The following is a 19,124-nucleotide window of genomic DNA, read 5'->3' on the forward strand; positions in this document are numbered from 1 at the left end:
ACTGTTGGCCAATAGGTTTTAAAACCACTTTATCCATTCAGGAAATTGGATGTAAGCAACAAAAAATTCTTCCACGGAGCGTTTGTGTGACTTTCAAAACAAAAAAAGCTGATCATCAACTTTGTTGCTCAACTGTATTTTTTGTTCTACTTTCAGAAACAACAAATAACTATTAGTCATATAGACTTTCTCCAATTGTATCCTGTTGTGAGCTTGTCGGAAATCTTGATTGCCTGTAGCAGAGAAGAAAGGAAAGCAGCAGTCTTTTGGGAGTTTTTGCTTGGATACTCAAAGCAGCACTGTGAGTGCTCCACAGCAGAACAAATAAAGAAAAAAGAGAAGACACAATTCATTGAGGATAAATAGTAAATTGCTGAAATCTATACTATACACTTACCCTTACTTTACCTGCTTCCGCCACTCTGTTACAGAGATATAGAAAGTATAAAATATGATACGTTAGGTAGTTTAATACAACAACAAGGTTAGCAAAAGATGACAAAATATTGTTCAATTCAGTTTTATTTATACAGCCCAATATTGCAACAATAGTCATCTCAATGGACTTCATACTGGTAATTGTATAATGGACATAAAATCATAAACAACATGAATTCAGGGAATTCATTAAGTAATGGCTAAACTAAACTAAAGAGGGTAAATTTAACTGGGTATCCCCACCCTTAGACTCTCCTTTGCGGTAAGGAAAAAATAATTTTGCATTCTATTAATAGAGCAAAAGATCATTTAAAAAAAAAGAATAACAATCAACGAGTTATTCTCAATTTAATGTTTTAAATAATTAGCTAAACCGTTCCCGCGAAACATGAAATTAAAAGGGAGCAGCATTTTAAAATGGGGAGGAAAAAAAAAACTTCGACTGCCCCTAGTGCCCTAGTGGAGTGATGGTAAAATACAGGGCAGAAGACATGGACAAAGATATATCCAATGGGTTTTTCAGGTAGGTTTGGATCATGTTAACGTATGGAGCCCGTGACCTGATATGGGTAAATCAATAAATATCTTAAACCCACAAATTAATATCTTGTTCCCATAAATTAATATCTCGTTCCCACACATAAATATCCTGTTCCCACGCAATAATTAAGTTGTGCGAACAAAATAATATCTTGTTCCCACAAAATAATATCTTGTTCCCACAAAATAATATTCTGTTCCCACGCATTATTTAATTTGTCCAAACGAAATAATTATTCACGTCACAAGTCATTCATAAAGATGGATATGAGCACTATTTGAATTTACAGCAGATACTTTTACATTTCTGTCTGTGTGTGTGTCTCATTACATTCATGGAAGACACGGAGGATGTTTAGAGATCAAATTTATTTATTTTAAAAAGCACAAAAGCATCGGTAATCTGGTCTCCAAGTCTGGATTCATTTACATCACTCCATTCTGCTGCAAAAGCCGCTACCTCCGTGTCTCTGTGACCCACATTCGAATGTTCAAGAGGGGAAAAATAAAAAAAAAGAATGATCAATTTGTTATTGTCTCGATGAAAATAAGAAAAATATAAGATTTAGGATGCCCTAGGTTGCTGCTTCACCATACCGGACATAGCTCCTACGAGCTCCAGCCCGCCGCAGAGCTCTTTTGCTTGTCATGCCGGCATTTGGGCAGCTGGATGGCCGGTAGACGGACAGCCAGCGGATACTGTAATAGTAGTTTAGGGTTTGCATTTTAGGGTCGCATAGGAAAAATAATATTCATGCTACGTAGCCTATCATACACCCTTTTGTATTTTAATGCACCACAGTTACAGGGACACGGTGATTGGTCGAGATGCATTATGGGATATGTGCGATGCATTGTGGGATACGTGGCATGTAGCCTACTTGCCTTCAGATGTAAATTGACTGTTGACGAGTATAATAAAAGACAAGTCCTGAATATATGTTTTTATTTTATTTTCTGTTTTTTTGCGGCATTATGTTGGGGTACCTTGTTATGCTTCACTTTGAACTTTGTTTTGGCTGTTTTTGTTTGCGGTTATTGCAGGGGCGGAGCTATGGTGGTGGGGGTGTCATCAGTACAAGTTTATTAATACATACGTATTTTTTATGTATACATATTTTGGATCCTTTCATTTATAATGGCATTCCATTTTGCTGTGCTCGTTTGCCATGCTTTTGAGGTCTTCTCTTCTTCAGCTCTTCAGGTCATAGGTACCATTTCACCAAATGTGTAACATCTTGAAATTAAATGAAACAGTTCCAGGAGTTGATGCTAAACAGCTCAGTTTTTGCCTCATTAAGCCACAATAATTTCACTCAAACCTCCCACCGGTGGTTCAGATGTTCATTGCCAAATTATTATTACCAAGACCCAGAAGTCATGTTTGTTTTCGGCATTACCAACCAATTGTAAACATAAATTGGAATGTGTTTTTATGGACGTTCATTTTTTGGTTTGTCTCACAGCTTAAATGAACAATATAACCAAAATGATAGTTAGATAGTCTGCAGGCAAACATGCAAGTTAAGATCTATTCTCCTTCCCCCACATATTAACGTTTAATGGTTAACACAAACCTCATAACAATAAGCTCCTAAACTAGGAAACTCCGTGCATTCACTGCAGTTGTCTGCTCGTGTCTGGATGTTTACAGAGAAAGTCACTTTCTGTTCATTCCCTGCATATCTTCATCGCACTACCTGACAGGCGTTGGTTAAACTCGCATCAACACTCTGTCAAAGATCTCCCATCAGCCGAGCATGTAGCCAATCCACTTACAGTACCGTGAAATCCCTTGTAGAATGAGATATTTATGAGTTCACTTGCCTAAGTCTGTGCTTTAAGGGTAATGTTGTTAAAGCAAGTTGTGAGTCCGACCCGTCATTGTCATGACTGTATGTGTGGTTGTCTCTCCAGATTATGGGTTCAGCTGAAAGATACAGAAACATTTAGAAAAAATGTGAATTAAACCAATTGGTAGATTAACTGTAAGCATGTTTCTTTGGTATGTTGTCAGCTGAAATACACACCCACAAAAGAAACTGTGTCAACCGTTTCATTCGGTAAGCCCCACTTGCTCCAAAAGCAGAGCTCTGTGCTGTGAGCAGCTGGCCCTTTGTGGCTTGGCCCTTCTGAGCCATTCCGGTTCTCCTGCTGGTCTGGCTCAGGTCACCCAGCATGCCAGGAGTTGCTGGGTAGGAGCTTTGGTAAATGGGGGAAAAAAGGAAAGAATAAGGCCTTTGTCACAAAATGTCACAATTCAATATTAATTCAATTCAATTTTATTTATATAGCCCAATGTCAGATCAACAGTCATCTCAATGGGCTTCGTACCGGTAGTTGTATAGTAAAGATAAAATAAAAAAGATCATTAATACATAGAATTCAATAGGAAAATTCTAAAATGAACAAACTAAACCAAACTGGAAATCCCTACCCTTAGACCCTCCTTTGCGGTAAGGAAAATCTCCTCAAAAGGAAAAACCCCAGGGGTGTCCACATGAAAGAGGGATCCTCCCCCAGGACGGACAGGCAATGTACCAGAACTCTTAGAGAAGAATTAACTTATCTAACTCTACAACTACATGTTTAAAAAGTCCAGCAAATGGGCTTCATCCAGATGGAGTTGGGGGACATAATGGAAGTTGTTTTCACACGGAGCTGTCTTATTCTAGGACAGCCTTTTTTTTTTCTTGGGCCAGAATTACGTTTGTAAAGTATCAGTGAGTAAGAGAGTATCTTTGTTACATTTGTATGGGTCAAATAAAGACTTTTTATTATGTAAAATTACTATTATATTTTTACACTTCAATAATTATTAAAATATTACACAATGACAGAAATATGTGCAGCATGATCGTTTTGGTGCCAGATAAAGATCCTTTGATGATTCCAAGTTCTTTGTTTTTACTTTTTTACTTTATTTCAATCTTTTTATAAAATTTCACTTGACAGCATTGTGACTTTAAACTACAAAACCAGCTTGGCAGTCGAGCTGACAAACAAGTTACAAACACAGTTTACACACACACACACACACACACACACACACACATATATGGTGTCGGATTCCACAACATTGGGATGTCACCGAAACACATGCTGTCTCTGCCTGGTTTAGTGTAGACCTCCAAACAGTGTTAAAGTATTCCCTCCTGTGACAGAAACATTAACTGTAAAAATCTGTTATTATTCGTGATTGTTTAAAAATGTAAATATCAGCTCAGAATATATATTATTATTTGACTTTTTAAATATAATTTTAAAAGATAGAACACACATGTATTTTTGTCATGTATAATTCTTTAAATGAAAGTGTGTATATATATCTATAAATATATAGACATATATATCTATATGTCTATATATATAGATATATATATATATATCTATATATATAGCTATTTTTTTTCTGATTATTTTTCTAAAATGTATTTTATCTTATTAAACCTTTATTTTACCAGGAGAATCAGCTGAGAACAATTTCTCAATTCTAATGATGACCTGGGGCCTGTTGCACAAAAGTAGAATTAAGACATCCGGGATAAATGACTGAGCTGAGCTCAATGAATCCAAAACATGTGCGTCCAGGCTTAATTGGTTGCACAAAGACCAAGCCAGGATGAGCAGACACGGATTCATCAAGCCAGGTGTAACCAATCCTGGATAGGTGCGCGCTCACAGCTCACTCAAATAGACCCCGCCACAGATCACAGATAAACTGATTTACCATGGAAACTAGAGCCGCGTACCTTTCCCCGTCGGAAGCACAAATCCTCATCGAGGAGGTAAAAGATATAATTAAGAAGAAAGGCAACACCGCCACAGTGATAAAGCACACTCAAGTTTTTTTTCAAATTAAATTACCAGCCAATTAATTTTATGAAAATGTAACTTGTCATTTCAACCAGAAAATGTTATGTTTGTAAATCTTACGTGAATGAATCATGTCGATCGTACATAAAAATAATCCATTTAAAAGTTACTAATTTCAATCATGTTGATCCAACATGATACCGTTAAATTGGATACATTAGTAATCGCAAGGAATTGTGGGATTCCATTTTCTTTGTCTATCTGGGCAGATTGGGGTCTAAGTGTGAGTTTTTGTCCATGGGTTTTATTGTCTAGCTGTTTTACTCTGTTTTTACTAGTGATTTAAACTGATATGTTTATTTCTTTTCTGCACCATGAGTTAGAGTGTGGGAGAGGATGATGACCAACCCCCTTGTGCGGTAAACTGTTCATGTAACTTAATACAGAATTCGCATTATTTGAACTCCTGTCTTGCGATGTAGGACATAACTGCATATTTCATGTCTTTGATGAGTAAATTAAAAGACCCATTGGTTGAAACTTTGGAAAACTTTATCAATGTCAGATGTATAAATAAAATCAAGGCAAAAAATTAAGTTATATCAACATAAATTGTGTTAGGTAGTCATACAAATTTAAGTTGAATAAACTTAATTTAATGAGGTGTGACCAAGTGATTCAATTAAGTTGGATCAACTTTTATCTTTTGAGAGTGAGCAACAATATTAATTTAAAGTTGGGTCCAACTGCAGTATTTAGATTGAATCAACTTAAATTTATTAGTTTGAACCTAAATACATTAAGAAGGACCAATATGATTCATTTTTGTTCAAGTAACGCTATCTAATCATGTGGAAATCATTTCCATAATTTTTTTAAGTTCATTCAAAGTGAACGTTTTTTGAGTGTAGTTTACCTGCTTTTAATGGAATGTGTATTATTTTACATGACAGAGTACTAGGGCCCACTAAGGAAAAAAGGATAAAGTCATAAATTTATGAGGCTGGTTCTTTCTGCAGAAAAGCAACATATTCTTTTTACAGTTTTGATAGTTATGACAATGTGATACTTCATATTCTGGCACATCAGCATGTCTTCGTTTATGAAACCATAGTGAAGGACAATTTCACGAAATGCCCCACATCTGTCATTTTAACAACTGTCCTCCTTTAAAACAACTGGTTACAATATTATGACTTGTATTTTGTTCCCCTCTGTGGCCCTAATATTCTATCATTTTATATATAGCCTTATAGTTTATGGGACACTGTAAATTATCTAATGATAGCAACATCGTCTAAAACTTATTATTTATCCAAAATGATTGAAATTAATGATCACGGACGTTTAAATAATGACAGTGGGTCTAGTTATATGTGATAACAATGTATAGTGAGCAGTGAAATAACTATTGGTTTCCATTTGTGGCGACTGCTGACTTACATTAGGGATGAGATTAAATAGATCCTGGAATTTAGCCTGGTCTGGAGCAGGCTAGCTCCACAGAATAAATCTCCATGGTAATTTATACCATAACATATCCTCCTGCCCCCTATCCAGCTTTAGTGCAACCGGATTGGGGATCAATTGAGCCAGGATCACCAAGATATCCTGGCTTAATCCCTTATCCTACTTTTGTGCAACAGGCCCCTGGTAATTTATTAAACCACACTTTCTTTTGTTTGTTTTTGTTTTGTCATGTTTGAGTTCAAATATTGTTTTTATAATCATTTTTTTATTTCATTTATCACTTAACAATAAAATAATTAAAATGGAAGCAAAATATACAAAGATGCTGAATATGATGGATGGTTGCCAAAAACATACAAGGGGCTTAACATCTGGCAACCCCCATAGTAAGCCTATCAGCTCCTATTAAAGAATACTGTAAAGTAAAAGAGTCGCCATATGAAAAAGTACAGTTATTCAGGAGAGACCTTTTTAGAGCTTTTTTAACCGAGTTTGTCAAAAGTCTTTAAAGGAGGAAGGAAGACTGTTCCAAATTTTACGTCCTCTTTAGAAGACACTAAACTATGACTGAGTTGTAAGAAAGGTGCTCTGATGAGACAGCCTCCCTGAGTTGGGTATTCATGAAATTCATTATTAAAATTTATTGGTGAAATGTTGAGGAAGAAATTTTCCAATGGAATTGAAAACAGAACAAACAAATTTGAAGTGGGTTAACATGATAAATACTCAGGAAACTGGCCTGACAAAACAAAGATTGAGATAAATGTCGATGTCCTACATTAAATTGTCTGCAAATGATATTTTAGAAAGTTTGACTGATGCATTAGGTAGATCATTAACATTTAGTAAAAATGACAAAGGACCCAAAATGTAACTTTGAGATAAACCACATTATAGGAAGGACTGTGGACTCTAATCCATTGTAGTTTTTAGTTTGATATCAATCAGTAAAATAACTTGTAAACCAAAGTAAAGATTTGTTTTTGATGCCAAGGAGTGCAAGCTGATCCAAAAGAATAGTGTGGTTAACAGTGTCAAATGCCTTTGACAAATCTAGAAATATACCAACTGTGTTCTCTTCTCTATTTTTTGCTTTATAGACTTAGTAATTAAATGCGCCAGTGCCATGTAGGTGGACTTTTTTTTAACCTAAAACCATACTGATAAGGGTATAATATGTTATTGTTTTCAAGATGATACATTAATCTTTGATAGACAGTTTTTTAAAGAATTTTAGAAACAGCTGGTAAGACAGAAATTGGTCTAAATTGAAGTGGGTTGAATAATCATCTTTATAAACTGGAGTAACCTTTGCTCTCTTTAGCTCAATAGGTACAATACCTTGGACCAGAGAGAGATTAACCGTTGTGCTATCTTAGATTCAATTCAATTCAATTCAATTTTATTTGTATAGCCCAAAATCACAACAACAGTCATCTCAATGGGCTTCAAAGTAAAACATGAACTCAAAAGGATCATGAATACAAAGAGTTCAATAGGAAAATACTAAAATGAACTAACAAACTGACTAAGCTATACTGGCATCCCTGCCCTTAGACCCCCCTTCGCGGTAAAAAAACTCCTAAAAGAACGGATTCCGGAAAAAACGAAGAAACCTCAGGGGTGCCCACATGAAGGAGGGATCCTCCCCCAGGACGGACAGGCGATTTACCAGAACTCTTAGAGAAGAATTAACTTATCTAAATCTACGACTACATATATAAAGTCCAGCAGACGAGCTTCATCCAGCTGTGGTTGGGGGGACAGTCAGGGGCGCGAATCGAGCCTGAGACAGAGACCACATGATAAATGATGATAAATGATAAATGATGATCAAAAATAGAGGAGAGGAAGGGCAGAAGTAGATGAGAAAAGAGGACAGAACCCCAGTGCACCATAGTTACCCCAGCTTCAACTACTAGCAGCCTTTTAAAACAAATAGTTGTTGTTATTAAGTTTAATTTAAACACATTAACATTAAGTTAAATAATCTCTGATTACTAACTAGTCTGACAATAAGCCTGTCCAAAGAGGAATGTTTTCAGTCTAACTTTGAAAGTAGAAACTGAATCGGCCTCTCTTACATGAGCTGGGAGTTTATTCCATAAAACAGGGGCTTGGTGGCTAAACGCTCTACCTCCAACCGTACTTTTACTAATTCTAGGAACCACAAGCAGTCCTGCATTTTGCGAGCGAAGTGTTTTTATTGGATGATAAGGGACTATGAGGTCCTTAATATAGGACGGGGCCAGTCCATGTAAGGCCTTATAGGTTAACAGGAGGATCTTGAACTTGATTCTAGAATCAACTGGGAGCCAATGGAGCGAAACCAACACAGGAGTGATGTGATCTCTTCTGCTGGTTCCAGCTAACAATCTAGCTGCTGCGTTCTGAACAAGCTGGAGACTTCTTAAGGAACTCTTAGGACACGCTGCTAACAAGGAGTTACAGTAATCCAGCCTCGACGTAACAAATGCATGGATGAGTTTTTCAGCATCACTCTTAGAAAGTATATTTCTGATCTTAGCAATATTCCGCAGGTGAAAAAAGGCAGTTCTAGACGCCTGAGATATATGAGCCTTAACTGATAAGTCCTGGTCAAATAAAACCCCAAAGTTTCTAACTGTGGAATTGGGGGCTATACTTACACCATCCAGAGAGACTATCTGATCAGACAGAGCATTTCTGAGGTTTTTAGGACCTAGTATAATGACCTCAGTTTTTCTGGGTTCAAGAGGAGGTAATTAATTGTCATCCAGGTCTTGATGTCTCTGATGCAGGCATTCAGTTTCTCTATATCGTCATTCTGGTCAGGTTTCATGGATAAATACAACTGTGTGTCGTCGGCATAACAATGAAAATTAATGCTGTGTTTCCTGATTATGGTTTTCCTAGGGGTAGCATATAAAGCGTAAACAGGATGGGTCCTAAGACTGAGCCCTGTGGGACTCCATAGTTAACTCGAGTGCACTGAGAGGAATGTCCATTTACATTAACGAACTGATACCTATCGGACAGATAGGATTTAAACCACTGGAGTGCAGATCCTCTTATCCCTATGTCCTGCTCTAATCTGTGGAGTAAAATATCATGGTCGATAGTGTCAAAGGCTGCACTGAGGTCTAACAGGACCAGAAAAGAAAGTAGTCCATTTTCTTAGGCCAATAACAAGTCATTAGAGAATCTAACTAGGGCAGTTTCCGTGCTGTGGTGGGGTCTAAACCCCGACTGAAAGTCTTCAAAGTGGCTGTTGTCCTGTAGGTGGCAGTAAAGCTGCCTAACTACAACTCTTTCTAGGATTTTAGAAATAAAGGGGAGGCTTGATATTGGTCTATAGTTGGCCAAGATGCTAGGATCCAAACTGGGCTTTTTCAGAAGAGGTTTAACAACTGCATATTTAAAAGACTTTGGCAAGTAACCCGTTTCCAGAGAGGTATTTATCATTGTCAATATGGAATCATTAATTAGGGGAAACGTTTCTTCAAAAAGTCTAGTGGGAGTTGGGTCTAACAGACAAGTTGAGGATTTGGAGGACGTAATAATTGATGCAATTTCCACTTGATCCACAATAGTGAAGCAGTCTAATGTTACAGAGGTTTCTATGGATGCCTCCACTTCTACCGCTTCAGCCTGCTCTGGGCTGATAGTGGGAATAACTTGATTTAACTTATGTCTAATATTTGAGATTTTACTATTGAAAAATGTAAGAAAATCATCAGAGCTGAGAGAAACAGGAACATGTGGTTCTAATGAGCTCTGACTGCGAGTTAATTTAGCAATAGTGCTAAAAAGAAATCTTGGATTATTTCCATTCTCTGATATTAATGTTGAATAGTACTGGCCTCTAGCTCTACCCAGAGCTTTTTTATAATTTGCTATGTTTCCAGGTATTCAGAGACTGCTCTGAACCGGAGCGGCGCCATTCTCTTTCCAACTTACGGGTTTCTTATTTAAGAGAACGTGTATCAGCGTTAAACCACGGTGCTACTCGGTTTTGTCTAACGAACTTAGGTTTCAGGGGGGCAACAACATCAAGTGTACTCCTGAGGGCTTGTAAGGCATCATTGACAAACTGGTCATTTATACTAGGACTGATGCTATGGGAGCTGGACTCAGAGTATTTTCTTAGAAATTCACTAAGTACTGGCTGAACTGTGTGTTTAAACTCAGACACAGAACGGTCAGTTAATGTTCTTTTAGGCTGTTTCTTACTCACTGGGGCAGCAGCATGTTCTAATATAAACTGGAAGTTAATCAGAAAGTGATCAGAAAATGATGGGGTTAAGAGGAAGGACACTCAGCTGGCTGATCTCTATACCATGGGTTAAAACAAGGTCCAGGGTGTGCTTATGACAGTGAGTGGGTTCGTTTACACTTTGGGTGAAACCAACATCATCTAATAAAGCTGCAAAAGCATTTCCTAGACAGTCACTTGGGTCATCAACATGAATATTAAAATCCTCTATTATTATAGTGTGATCAGAATCTAAGACAATAGTCGATAGGAAGTCGGAAAACTCAGTTAAAAATTCTGAATATGGGCCGGGGGGGCGATAAATAATTATGAATGAAACAGGTTTTCGAGTCTTCCTGTTTGGGTGATTTATAAACAATATGATGCTTTCAAATGAATTATAAGCATTTTTAACTTTAGGACTGAGAAGTAAGCTAGACTGTGATATTGCTGCCAAACCACCTCCTTTCCCTGAAATCCTGGATTCCTGATAGTTAGCATAAGTGGGGGGGGTTGCTTCGTTCAATCTAACATAGTCATCCTGTTGGAGCCAAGTTTATGTTAAGGCTAGAAGACCCCACCCTTACATTGACGTGTTCTCCCTACCATGACAAAGGTGGATAAAGGTGGAAAGATTTCATGTTATCCATGGACACCAGTGAGGTTCACAAATCATTGAAAAAAAAAGGTTTAGCGCACTGTCTAGTGGGTCTACATGACCCAATTCCCAATGTTAAAGTGCCTAGGATAGCACAAGGGTTAAAAACATGTGTCACTGGTTTACTAATAAAGAAATAAATTGATTTTAACAAATTACCATCAATATTGTCATAACCAGGTGAAGTGTATTTTAAGTTAAATATAATATCTTACTTAATTCTTGGTTGTTAGTAATAACTTAAATTCCTTAGTAATGGAATAGTATAGATCAGGGGTCGGCAACCTTTTTTACTCAAAGAGCCATTTGGGACCGCCCCTAATGAAAAGAAAGCATCCGGATGTGTTTATCAATGCATGGTAGACACTGATAATGTGGAGAGATCAGGTTTATTATTTTGAAGAATTCAACTTGGTAATCATGTTTCCATGTTTGAGTTCATAAAATCATCCCAGGGAAAGTCTCTGCTTCAACTCCCGCAGGGAAAGCTGCGTCTCAATCTGACGCCCGTGTTTCCATCTCTCTGACAAGAGTTTGAAGCCAAAGCCCCTCCTCCGCCTCTTTACCTGCTTTTCCTCTCTACCTGTTCACCTGTTCACATCCTCTGCAGCTTAGATTTGTTTCCCCCGCGCTCCTCAGTGTGTCCTACACAGAGAGCGCAAAATACGGTAGTCGGGGCGCTCCAGCGCAGCACAAGGATGAAAGAGCAGGACGCAGGATATAGCAGGGATAGAGTGGGTTGAGCAAATGAATGGAAGAAGGCGGCCCGCTGAAGAAATATTCAATATTGTACACATTTTATTATTAGTCTGAACTATATTTTATTTAGAAAAATATTTTATTTTGCTAAATCAGTCCAGTGCGAAAAAAAACATCAACAAAAGTTGTGTTGGGCGGTTTTTGGCTGGGTCTGGCGGTTTTCAGATGACTTTTGGGCTGGAAAACTGTGACTCTATCTGGCAACACTGGCGCAAACTCTCTGTCATGAGCGAGTTGCTCTCTGCCCCGCGGCACGTCAAGTTCCGGCAGAAGATCACTCCGGACCGCGTGTGTACTCCTGCTATCAGCTCTGCAGTTCTCGCCCGATAAATACGAGCTCATTAAGAAAGCTGGTCTTGACGTGGTACGCGCTTCTGCTGGCTCCAGCAGATGAACAAACTAAAATAAAATTTAATTATTATACAATACTCATTATTTTCCAAAGTCACAGGGAGCCACAACAAAAGGATGAAAGAGCCACATGTGGCTCCGGAGCCATGGGTTGCCGACCCCTAGTATAGATACTCCAATGGTTTCTGTTGACTAGGTGGAATCCTTGAAGCCAGAGGAGGGCCTATCTCAGACAAAAAAGGAGTTGAATTTTGCAGCAATTTGGTGAGGGTCAGAAACAAAATGATCATAAACCTGAAATTCATTGGATAGCTGTTTTTTAGTAGTGTTTTTATTCAATATGGTTTTGATAGTTTTCCAAAGGCAGGCAACATTGTTTTTGTGGTGGGCTAACTTTGTATTATAAAAGGGAACCTTTGCTCCTCTTATGATGTGGTTTAACTTGTTTCTATATTTTTGGAATTCTAAGTGATTATACGGTGTTGGACAAGTCAGGTATTTTTATATAACTTGTGTTTGGTCTGTAACCCTTGTGCTATCCTAGGCACTTTAACATTGGGTGTTGTGTCATCTAGACCCACTAGACAGTGCGCTGAACCTTTTTTTCTTCAATGATTTGTGATCTTCACTGGTGTCCATGGATTACTGTACATGAAATCTTTCCACCTTTATCCACCTTTGTCATGGTAGGGAGAACACGTCAATGTAAGGGTCAGGTCATAGGATACCACAAGGGTTAAAAAATAGGGCAGTCAGCCACGTCCAAGCACAACACCCCAGGTTTTATAGTTTGATCTAGTATGTTAGTGAAGATGATATCTATATGGGTTGCTCAATTATTTGTCACTCTAGCAGGGACTGGAATCATTGGACAAAAACTATGAGAATACATAATGTTAAGAAATTCTTTGATTGCTAAATTTGCCTCATAATTAAACAGATTAATATTAAAATCACCCATTAAATAACATTTCTCTCCCTCTTTAGAAACTATGTCCAATACATTAGAAATATTAGCAACAAACTCACTACAATTTGGTAGTCTATAAAGACAAATGATTATGGAAACTTTGTTTCTATACAACTTCTGTTTCAAACTCAAAAAGCTCCTTAATGTCACATCTTTTTTTAAATTGTGAGCCAGGGGTTGAAAATAAAGGAAACTCCTCCTCCTTTCCTGCCTTCTCTACATCTATAAACATGTACTTAATTCATGATGTTAAAGGTATCTGCAATATTGTCAGTAAGCCAAGTTTCTGTCAATTCAATCACATCAAATTGAAATCAAGATTTACAAGAAAAGCAGATAATAATTAATAATTGCAGTTGCAGTTTTTGCTGTTGCAAAAGAGTTAATGCCATTTTTAAATGCGCTTTCACAGTAATATTTAGAAGTACCAAAGTTATTTTCTTTAATCTAAGAAAAAAGGTTTTGGTCTGGGTCATGCTTCAGTAGAAAACTCAGTGCAGAGGAGCCCCAAAATTCATTGTCATGGGCAGTTGACATGTACAGGATAAGACAGATAAAAACGTAATCCTCAGAGGTAGGTTTATTCTGGCAGAATAAGACAGTTTGAACAATGCTGTTAGCTTCCGTCTGATGTTGTTAATGGGGTTTAACTATGAGTTTATTATAGCTAAGGAAAGCAAAGTTTCCTCTCTCTCTGGCCTGCTTCATAGCAGGTGGTAGCTCAGCTGTCTTCTTCCTGATACGATCAGAGAAATCCTCATTGACATATATGCCAGAATTTTTCAGGTGAGCCTTAGCCTTCGCAAGGGTAAGTTCTATATCTTTGTCTCTCAATAATTTTACCACAATGGGCCTCCTTTTTCCAGCATTTTGTTTGGGATTTCTGATGTGATTGGCTCTTTCTATTTCAATAGTTTTTGAGTCAATTTTCAGCATGTTGCTCATGAATTCTTTTCAGAATCTAACCAGGATTCAAAGCCAGCATCTTGAGCCAGTCCATCAATTATAACATTGTTTTGTCTACTGTGGTTTTGTAATGAGTCAATTTGGGTAAAAATATCAGAAATGTCAGTCTTGTCAGCGCACTGGGTAGACAGTTGTTGCAATTGAGATTCACATGAGTCAACCTTTTCCTCCATTCCCCTCAGATCATCACTTTGACCCTTGGAAAATTGAATGCTGCTCTTCAACTCCTGCACATCTTTTACTACGCCATCAATTCTGGTATTGACAGTATCCAAAATCATTTTCGTAAATGACAGGAAGTTTGACTCTTGTTTGTTCATTATTTTAACATAAAATGTTTTTTCTTGTTCCAACATGTCTTTAAAACCTCCATAGTGACGAACTCCTCTTTTTTCTGAGGCAACATTTTAGACTTATTGCGTGAAAGTACCTGCTTCACTTGATGTTCCAAGGTTGTAGAAGGTGTCGAGCTTGGGAGATCACACACAAAAAGGGGGAAGGCCCAGGCTGTTTGAATCCATCAAATATCAGCAATCAAGAGAACTACTGGATATCCATTGTTTAAAATTTGCTGTGTGAAAATACATGTAAAATCCAACAGGCCAAAACCCAGCACCAGCCCAGCAGTACTGCAGCCCAGGTTGGGGACGCGCTTACAGCAATGAGACCGGGGGTTTGATCCTGGGCGGTGAAGCCTTTGTGCTTCTCAGGGTGGTGGTGGTGGTGGTGTTCTGGCTGCTGCTGCTGCCGCGGGGGGATATTGGTGTGTGGATGGCTTGGTACTCTCCCTCCTTCTTTTTACATTCCAACATCCACTTTAGAAGAACATAAAGAACCACTCGAGCACAGGTGCTATCTCACCTTTGCACAAATAGTTTGAGTGATTAAACCTTGTGTGGTGTTCATATTGTTGTTACTCAGCCAGTGTTCGTGGGTCTGGTGGACCCGTTGCATGTTGTGGTTTTTAATGCCTCACAATCAAACACTTTGATGTTAAAATACTCGACATATGTTTACCTCATCCAATTACAATCAGTTTATTTGGTTAATATTTGCCCTTTACCTTTGTTAGATCACATTCATAACTCATTATTTAAAACGTGATAAAGAAAATCAATTAAAATCAAGATATGATTGGAAACAAATTTTCAAGTGAAGCAATGGTTTTCAAAACTACTTACTTTTATTTATTTGAACACAGAAACTGAACCCATTCAGGTGCACAACACAAGCTGAACACAGAGTAAACCTATTGTCAAGACAACACATCAGCCCTATGGCCTTCTAGCCACTAGCCTCTACAACACATGGTCCTGGCTGCTGACAGCCTGGTCCTGGCTGATGGCTTTGTTTTGGAACTGGCTGATGCTCAATCTAAATGGTATGGCTTATACTTATATAGCGTCTTTCTTCCTACAAGGACCAAGCGCTTTACAGTCACGGACCCATTCACCCAGTCACACACACATTCACTCACACATTCAGACACTGGTGGCGGCCCCGCTGCCAAACACAGGCGCCCGCCTACCACCAGAGGCAAGGTGGGGTTCCGTGTCTTGCCCAAGGACACTTTGACTCATGGGCCTGCAAGGCGGGAATTGAACCTGCAATCTTATGATCAGGGGTCGACCACCCTACCGCTGCACCACGGCCGCCCCAATCTAATCATCTTCTGAATCGTCTCCCTCTACATCATCCTCAAAAACGTCTCTCTCTTCTAAAATCAATTCCAGGGCCCTCTGCGCAGAAAGTCTTTTGGCCATTTTGATCAGTTGTGATAAGAAACCACACTGGCAAAGCTATATTTATAGTGTCCTGCCTCCAATCTGCTATGTGAGATATTAAAGATTCCCGCAAGAAAGTCAAATGATCAAATGTGCGGGAGAACGAGAGCAAACAGAGTTGATGCTTGAATTATTCTAAAAATGTTGCAACCTTGTGCGGGAACCGCAGGTGCAGAAACAGAACTCACATTTACAGTGAATATTTCTCTCTCTGCCACTCTCTCTCTCTCTTTCTCACTGGTCACACACACACACACACACACACACCCACACACACACAGCAGGCCCAGACAGGTGGAGGACAGAGTGTAGGTACATAAAAACATCAATTTCCACACTTCTATTAGCCCTGGGTCCAGTGGACCCGAACATCTTATATGTAATAGAAATGTGTTGGGGGGGGTATACGGTGTGTGGTCATTAAAATGTATTCTGATATATGTTCTTCACAGAAAATGAGCCAAGGCCAGTGAGTCTGAGTTTGAAAAATTAATTAATTGTATTATTTTTCTTTTGATTAAAAATGAAAACGGGTCCCACAGACCCGAACACCACATAAGGGTTAAAGGAAATATTTCACATGGGTTGGTCCGAATGAATACGTATGGGAGTGTGAACATCAGTTGTATAGTGTACATGTTGACATGTTTTGTATGTGCGCATTTTGGAGCGCATTTTGGAGCCCACAGGTATGTTTGTGGCATTTGGGTGTGTGTGGACAGGCCCCACCCCCTTTTGGATTTATATTACTTTTAAACCTGACTGTAATAATTACCGGTACAAACATCTAGCAACTTGTTGCATAATGCCGCTTCATGGTTCTGCCCTCCCTCCTCTTTAATCACCCCTCCTACACCTAGACATCCTTCTCTCTTTTCTTTTCCGTCCGGTCCAACAAAATACTGTTACAGATATGAGAAAGATGAATAAAGTTTGGCCTAAATTACAAAAGGGGTTTGTTTAAACATACACCTAGTGTGTCAAATGTTTCATAACCCCTATTGTAACAGTAAAATATGTTCAACACAAGAGGCTTTCAGCTCTCATCTGTCTGCTCAGCTATTGGACAAGACAAGTTAAAAAAAAGACTTCAAAACACTGCTGTGGGTGTGTCCATTTGTGTCTATTTATTTAATTAGGTTTTAAGATAGATTCTTGATCATTGATTGTATAAGAGAACTGGACTGAGTGATCCTTCTACCTTGAGTTCCAAATAGGAAGTACTGTTTTTTTTGCACTAGAAGGTCCGCTTAAGACCAATGTTTTTTTTCAAAAAACAAAAATATAATCAGGAGCTCTTTGTGGATTATATTACAGCGTCTATATTACAGCGCCTATATGGATTAAACCAAAATTGGGTGTTATTGTGAATACGCTAACGAGTAAATGTGTTGGACTGTTTTTTTTAATGTGCTACTAACAAGGTTAGGAGTTACAGGAAAAACTGGCCAATCACATGCATCAATAAAAGTAGGTGGTCTCATTGTTCAAAATGTTCGAAAGTTCGAAATGACAGATTTCAGACCAATCACTGCTTACTAGCTTCATTTGGCTTCAACATGGCGGCATCCATATCGCAAAATAATGGCAATTGAATAGACTAAATTTAGGTGGAGCTAGACGTAAACTCAGTTCTTAGATAGATGTCACACTCACTTGGTCCAATTTTCATTCACAGCTCTTGACTATTCTCTTGAGTATACCCATAGGAAACGATGTGTGGATTTGGTTTTTAGTCATGAAAAATTCCAATTTCTACTGAAATGTAGTAGCTAATGCAAAAAATGTGTGAGTTATTCACATTTTAACATCTCTTTAGGTTGTTAACTCCTTACTGTATTTTTTTAAATTTGTATCAAAAAAGGCCAAAAAGGCAACGTTTTTAAGTTTTAGACAACACTGTTGTCCACAAAAAACAGAAAATGTTGATGTTTAGAGTGAGAGTTAGATCCCCATCAGTGACACCATATTTTATTTAGGTAGTGTAAAAACACGTTTTATGAATTAATGTTGGAGTGACCTTCTTAGACCCTTTATGCAGGAACCACAGCATAGAGGTAGCTGTGGAAAACGGACAAAGCAAACAGTACAAAACAGAAAATGCACCAAGACAGCCGTTGGACTGTTATTTACCTCTCATTCAATCCTGCACACTCAGTTGACAGCTAAGCAATTCTCTATCACTGACCTAAGCAATAAACTTAAAAACCGTCTGTCCCTGGTCATAATTCAAAACGGAATGTTGGGGTGTGAAGCGGCGCTGAGATTGAACATGCCATTTTCTCAAAGTTGAGGCCGTTGGAGGAAAATGATGGTCTGAGAGACCTGCGGGCAGGTCTCCTAGAGGCCCCCGGTTGATGTAATTGAAGCTCAGATTTAGGATCAATCATACAAAAAGATGGAGACGTGGAAAAAAGGATGATAGAACAGGCTTGATTAAAGGAGCGAGAGGAGGTGCATTTAGCGGGGCTTCAGTTCTTCCTGCTTTACTAGCTGGTGAGCAGTGGTCATAAACAGACTGGTCCCTCTAACCTGTGGTATTTGTGTGCTTACTAATACAAGACTGTGATTGCAAGTGGGGGGGGGGGGGTGATCAAGTGGGGTCAGGATAAGAAAATATTGTCCTTAGCATGGATTGTGGACAGAGGACGCATTTTCAGAACTATGATGGGATGTTGTGTTGGTTTTTAATTTGACTGCAGCTTCCGACTAGAATGTTCTTTGACGAGTGAAAATGATTTTATGGATGCTCAATTTCCAAACTGTGTTTCACAAATCCTCTGTTAATCAAGCCACAGTCTAGCTGTTTTATTTATTTATTTTAATTTGCTTTCTACTATTATTTTAAGAGTCTAATGGTTAAATGAGATTAGTATGGAAACGTAATGACTGCAATACTCCAATTTATAATTTATAGTTATATTGTTAATGTATAATATCTATATTTTTAAATATATAAATCCTATAATCTGTTTTCCTTAATTTTCTTTTTTCTTATATATATATACATACTGTATATATATATATACATACTGTATATATATATAAATGTGTATATATATATATATATATATATATATATATATATATATATATATATATATATATATATATATATATATATATACATACTGTATA

At 38.0% G+C, this 19,124-nt stretch overlaps 1 protein-coding gene and 1 long non-coding RNA gene across 9 annotated transcripts in view; one reads left to right on the forward strand and one right to left on the reverse strand.

The window, feature by feature from the left end:
• pcbp3 (poly(rC) binding protein 3) overlaps positions 1–19,124 on the forward strand; it is a 137,280-nt gene that overhangs the window by 1,146 nt on the left and 117,010 nt on the right. The gene's annotated exons all lie outside the window — the stretch shown is intronic.
• On the reverse strand, positions 505–3,178 carry LOC144988672 (uncharacterized). Its single transcript, XR_013652643.1, has 2 exons — positions 3,009–3,178; positions 505–2,908 (listed from the first exon to the last, which is right to left on the reverse strand). It is a non-coding gene; the product is annotated as an uncharacterized LOC144988672 (long non-coding RNA).

Source organism: Oryzias latipes, chromosome 21 (assembly GCF_053564925.1).
Source record: "Oryzias latipes strain Hd-rR chromosome 21, Olatipes_Hd-rR_3.1".
Lineage (NCBI taxonomy): Eukaryota > Metazoa > Chordata > Actinopteri > Beloniformes > Adrianichthyidae > Oryzias > Oryzias latipes.